The sequence below is a fragment of the Mastomys coucha genome, unplaced genomic scaffold (genome assembly GCF_008632895.1).
Source record: "Mastomys coucha isolate ucsf_1 unplaced genomic scaffold, UCSF_Mcou_1 pScaffold5, whole genome shotgun sequence".
Taxonomy (NCBI): domain Eukaryota; kingdom Metazoa; phylum Chordata; class Mammalia; order Rodentia; family Muridae; genus Mastomys; species Mastomys coucha.
In genome coordinates, this window is record NW_022196911.1 from 112,142,233 (window position 1) to 112,148,595 (window position 6,363).

Genomic DNA, 6,363 nt, shown 5'->3' on the forward strand with positions numbered 1-6,363 from the left:
TAGGGTCTCACATGGAAGGCCCTATCATTGCCTAGGGTCTCACATGGAAGGTCCTATCATTGTCTAGGGTCTCACATGGAAGGTCCTATCATTGTCTAGGGTCTCACATGGAAGGCCCTATCATTGCCTAGGGTCTCACATGGAAGGCCCTGTCATTGCCTAGGGTCTCACATGGAAGGCCCTATCATTGCCTAGGGTCTCACATGGAAGGCCCTATCATTGCCTAGGGTCTCACATGGAAGGCCCTATCATTGCCTAGGGTCTCACATGGGAGGGCCCTATCATTGCCTAGGGTCTCACATGGGAGGCCTATCACTGCCATGGGAGGCCCTATCATTGCCTAGGGTCTCACCTATAAGGAACTGGAGACTTAGGAAGGTGTCTCACGGGAATATCTGCCCTAAAATTTAGACTCGGATCTGATTAGCAGCAGCTTGTACTTCCCACAATCTGTTAACTCAATGGCTATGAGAACATACGTATTAGCTGTATTAGGGAGTTTCTCACCAGTTTAGGTGTGTGTGTCTTATCAACCAAACCTCTAAAGGCACTAATGAGAGATGGCCAGTGGTTAGGAGTACCAGCTGCTCTTGTAGAGGACCCGGATTTGCTGCCCACCCACATGGCAGCTCACAGCTACCTGCAAGTCCAGTTCAAGTGGCTCTGATGCCCTCTTCTAGCTCCCTGGGCACCATGCCCACATGTGGTATATGTATATACATTCAGGCAAAACACTGATACACATAAAACAAAAATAAAATCTTTCTTTTTTTTAAAGATTTTTTTTTTATTATTATTATATGTAAGTACACTGTAGCTGTCTTCAGACACACCAGAAGAGGGCGTCAGAACCCATTACAGATGGTTGTGAGCCACCATGTGGTTGCTGGGAATTGAACTCAGGACCTCTGGAAGAGCAGTCAGTGCTCTTAACCACTGAGCCATCTCTCCAGCCCCAAAATAAAATCTTTCTAAAGAAGCATTAAAACTGGGTGTAGTAGTGCATGCCTTTAATCCTAGTACTCGGGAGGCAGAGGCAGAGGCAGAGGCAGAGGCAGAGGCAGAGGCAGTTGGATCTCTGTGAGTTCAAGGCTAGGGAACTCTACATAGTGAGTTTCAGGACTGCCAGGGCTATGTAGTGAGACCCTATCTCAAAAGAACAACAACAAAAAAAAGAGCATTAAAATTACGAAACATGCTGTTTAGTGCATGCTCTTTGCTTGGGCTTGTGCTTCTCATGTTGGCCGCACAGTCTACAGAAGTGTGGGGCCTCTGACCCCTGCCTAACTACATCCTGATCACCGCCTTCTTGGGAACACATTGTAAGCCATAATCAATGGCAAAGGGACCTTTGGATTTAGCTAGAAGACACACACACCACCCAGAGACCTGCCAGCCTGGGTCTGGTTTCAGGGCAAAGCTCTTGGGCTCCGAGAAAAGCCGTGAGAATCACAGGAACCCCACACAGGGCAAACGTTCCTGGTTGTTTCTATGGACACAAGAAGAAAGGACAGGATTACAATAAAGAAATAACCATGCAGCCTGCAATTTGAGATGAGACTGGGGAAGGCCAGGTGGAGTAACAGCTGATGGCCTGCCATGTGCTCTCTCACAAAGCCCCTGCTACCCCAAGATAGAAAAGGCATTTTATCAACAGCCATCAATCATGGCAACTTTTTTTTTCCCCCTGGTGACAACCCAGGCAGGAATCTAGAAATCGTCTTTAAATAAACCTGTCCCTCCTTCATGTAGCTTGCTCTCATTGCCAGGAGAATGCTTTATTAAATGTCCCTGAGAGCAGGCAAGAGCCGAGCCAGCCCAGAGTCAGGCTGTCAGATATAACCTCTCTCTGCATAGGTCTTTAACCAAGCATCTTGGGGTGGGGGGGAGCTGCCTGTGAAGAGCAGACCAGGGAAGCAAGGGGGAGGGTTCTAGATCTGCTGGCTCTGTCCAGGGTAGAGTGTTAGGGGACACTGAGTTGAAACAGTCTTAGTAAGCCAGGCCAGGTGTGATGGGTCATACCTGCACTAGGGAGGCAGAGGCAGGCAGATCGCTGAGTTTGAGGCTGGCTTAGTCTTCATACTGAGTTTTAGGCTGGCCAAGGAAACATAGTAAGACCCTGTCTCAACAAAATAAAACAAAAACTAATTATGATAATTCAGTAGGCACTCGAAGACTATGGGAGGGATTTCTTCTACCTTCCTTCCCAAATTTGTATTCAGAATTACTATTATTGTTGCTGTTGTTATTATACTATTATTATTTTAAATTTTATATGTATGGGTATTTTGATTGCCTGTGGTTTAGCATCATGTGCATGCAGTGCCCACAGAGACCAGAAGATGCTATCTCATGTCCTGGGACTCAAGTTATAAACATCGTGAGTCACCAAGTGGGTGCTAGGAGTCTAACCCAGGTCCTCCGGAAGAACAGGCAGTGCCCTGAACTGCTGAGGTTAACCACAAAAATCTGGGGCGGGGCAAATAGCTCCATCAGAGGTTAACTACTCGCTGCAGAAGAATAAGGAGCAGAGCTCAGAGCTCTAGAATCCACATAAAAGCCAGGTAGGCTTCTATAGTTCCAGCTTCAGGGAGGTGGGGACAGAATCCCCAGAGCTGGCTGGCTAGACTAGCCACATCAGTGCGTTCCTAGTTGGCTGAAAGCCCTGTCCCAGCAAGTAAGGAGGGAGAGCAATCAAGGGCGGTTCTGACATCTACACTGGGCCTGCAAATGCGCTGCATCCACATACATACAAACACACATGTGTGAGAATACACACACATAAAACATGCACACACACACACACACACAAGTGGGGGAAAAATGGGCCACATACAGGCTAGCAAGATGGCTAGTAAAAGTGCTTACTATTAAGAGCTATAGGATCTTTGTGAGTTTGGAGTTTGAGGCTAGCCTGGTCTACAGAGTGAGTTTCAGGATAGCCCGGGGTACAGAGAAAAAAACCTGTGTTGAAAACATTTTTTTTTTCCAGAAAAGCCATATGATCTAAGGTCAAATCCACACCTATGCAAAAGTTGGGCATGGCTACACATTCCTGCCACCCCTGTTTCCGCAGGCTAGCTAGCCTAGCTGAACTGGTAAATGTTAGGTTCAGTGAGAAAGTCTATAAAAAAATAAATAAGGAGATGGAGAGCTATGGGACATCTGATGTGCTCCTCTGGCTCCTCTGGGCTCTGCACATTAAAAACATTCTCTCTCTCTCTCTCTTCTCTCTCTTCTCTCTCTCTCTCTCTCTCTCTCTCTCTCTCTCTCTCTCTCTCTCTCTTTCTCTCTCTCTCTCTCACACACACACACACACACACACACACAGAATTAACTACATCCCGGCACAAGCAGCCATTGGCATGAGCTGAGTGGGTGGTGAAACAGGCATGGGATGGGGACTGTGTTCTGTACGAGTGCCCACCTGTCTCCACACAATAAATCTCCACCTCCAGACACTGTCATTCTCATGTCTATAGACATCTGGCTTTCAAGTCACAGCCTGTGTGTGTGTGTGAGAGAGAGAGAAAGAGAGAGACAAGAGAGAGAGAGAGACAGAGACAGAGACAGAGACAGAGAGAAACAGAGAGACAGAGACAGAGAGACAGAGAGAGAGAGAGAGGTGGGGGCAGGGACAGGGGGACAGGGACAAAGAGAGAAATTTGGGAGGTCAGAGGACAGCTTTTGAGGGTCGGTTCTCTCCTTCCATGGTGTAGGTTTCAGGCACTGTGCTCCAGATGTCCAGTGTAACAGCAAGCGCCTTTCCCTGCTGGGCTGTGCCATCCGACTGCCCACACACAAGGACTTCCAGACACTTGAGTTCAGCTTCATAACGGCCGACACAGACTTTCTCTGACAAATCAAGGCTAGCTTATACATTCAGGGTTTCTTCTTTCCTTTAATCTTTTTTTTTTTTTTTTCAAGACAGGGTTTCTCTGTATAGCCGTGGCTGTCCTGGAATTTACTCTGTAGACCAGGTTGGCCTCGAACTCAGAAATCTGCCTGCCTCTGCCTTCCAGATGCTGGGATTAAAGGCGTGCACCACCACCGCCCGGCTCCTTTAGTCTTTCACACTTAAAAAAATATTCCCCTCAAGGAATAAAAAAAGCATACTGTATTCAAATGCTCCTTAGTGAGAGAAAAGAAATGAGCTCAAAGAAACAAGAAATTAGATATTCTGACAGTGGAGATTAAACTCACCTTAAGGAACTCGGCACCCCTGATCAACAGGAAGTGGTCTAATGGTAACATTGCCCCTTTTCAACCCCTGACTTTATTCAGGGATCTCTATCCTTTCTTCTCTCTTATCTAGTGTTAGGAAGAGTGGAAGAAATGGGTGGATAAGGGTGGAAGGAGGAAGAACCTATGAAGGAGCAAAAGAGAAGCCACATGAACATCTTTGCCGAAGCGTTAGGGCTAGAGAGATGCTCAGCAGTTAAGAGCTCTTCCAGAGGTCCTGAGTTCAAGTCCCAGCAACCACATGGTGGCTCACAACCATCCGTAATGAGATCTGACACCCTCTTCTGGTGTGTCTGAAGACAGCTACTTACATATAATAATAAATAAGCCTTTACCAAAAAAAAATTAAAAAAAAAAAGAAAGAAAGAAAACAGACACAATGTCACTAGTCTGCCACTCATGGAGGGATAAAGAGAGGAGGAAGCAGCTTTGGCAAAGAGCTTTGAAGGACCTGAATGAAATGTGTGTAAATTCCAGGATTTATTCTGAGAACTGTAAACAGACCTGAACTTCAGCCCAATAAAGGTACTCAGCGGCTATAAAGTTCCTGTGGTTCTGAATGGTGTGCTAGCCACACCCCATGATAAAATCAAAACAAAACCACGGCAACAAGTATGTTTGTTGGCCGTCTCACCTAAGAAAACTCCCCGGCTGTTGTCTCCTCCCAAGGACACGAGTATGCACTGCGCTCTGATTTCCCAGCAAACTCCTGTGTTTACTACTGACACCGATCACAGAGCCAGTACTTTGCCAAGTGGCCCTTTGGTCCAGCCCTTTTAGGGGAGAAAGCGGCAAAGCTGGAGAAAATAGTGACAGTTTAGACATCTGACACTATCAACCTGGCAAGGGGTTGACAAAATCTAAACAGGACAACCTTAAAGGAGAGGCCTCAGGTACTGTCCTCAAATCTGTCCCCAGAGCAGGTCCCTCTCTCACCTTCCTTGCCCCTGTTCTGAGACACTCAGATCCCAGTTCCAATATCCAATGTATATGCCCTGTATCTGGAAGGTGCAAGAGGGTCTCTGGACTCCTCCCATCCCTGGGAGGGTCTCTGGACTCCTCCCATCCCTGGGAGGGTCTCTGGGACTCCTCCCATCCCTGGGAGGGTCTCTCGGACTCCTCCTAGCCATCCCTGTGAGGGTCTCTGGGACTCCTCCCATCCCTGGGAGGGTCTCTGGGACTCCTCCTATCCCTGGGAGGGTCTCTGGGACTCCCATCCCTGGGAGGGTCTCTGGGACTCCTCCCATCCCTGTGAGGGTCTCTGGGACTCCTCCCATCCATTCCTGGGAGGGTCTCTGGGACTCCTCCCATCCATCCCTGGGAGGGTCTCTGGGACTCCTCCCATCCATCCCTGGGAGGGTCTCTGGGACTCCTCCCATCTATCCCTGGGAGGGTCTCTGGGACTCCTCCCATCCATCCCTGTGAGGGTCTCTGGGACTCCTCCCATCCCTGTGAGGGTCTCTGGGACTCTTCCCATCCCTGGGAGGGTCTCTGGGACTCCCATCCCTGGGAGGGTCTCTGGGACTCCCATCCCTGGGAGGGATGCAGACTCAATCCTAAAATGAGGAGTCCCAGCACCAGAAGAGTCAGGAAAGGTTTACTTGACTTCCAAAATCCCAATTGTTCCCAGTATGTCCTACCCCTAGCTATTGACAACACCTCTAGCCACCAAATCTGTCCCCTTGAAAATTCCTGCCCTTGATTAGAAATCCTGCAGGGTAAAATGGTGCAGGAGATGGGTGGGGCGCACTGACTGGCTCTCTTAGGAAAGGGGAAAGTATGTGGAAATGAGGTTGCATACAGCCTGTTACTGGCAACAGTTTCTCCTCTGGGGGCATCACTCACCAAGTCTCCGAGGCCATTCCTTACTTGGTGAACTCCTAGTTGATCAGGCTCCGGGGTCATGTAGGTGCTGACTATGCTGCTCAGGAGACAGCTCTGCAGTTAAGAGCAAGTGCGGCCCTGGCAGAAGGACCAGAGTTCAGTTCCTAGCACCCATGTTAGGCAATCCACAGGTATGTCTCACCAGGTCACAGGAATCCAACAGCCTCTTCTGGCCTCCACTGACACACACATATTCATTCTCTCTCTCTCTCTCTCTCTCTCTCTCTCTCTCTCTCT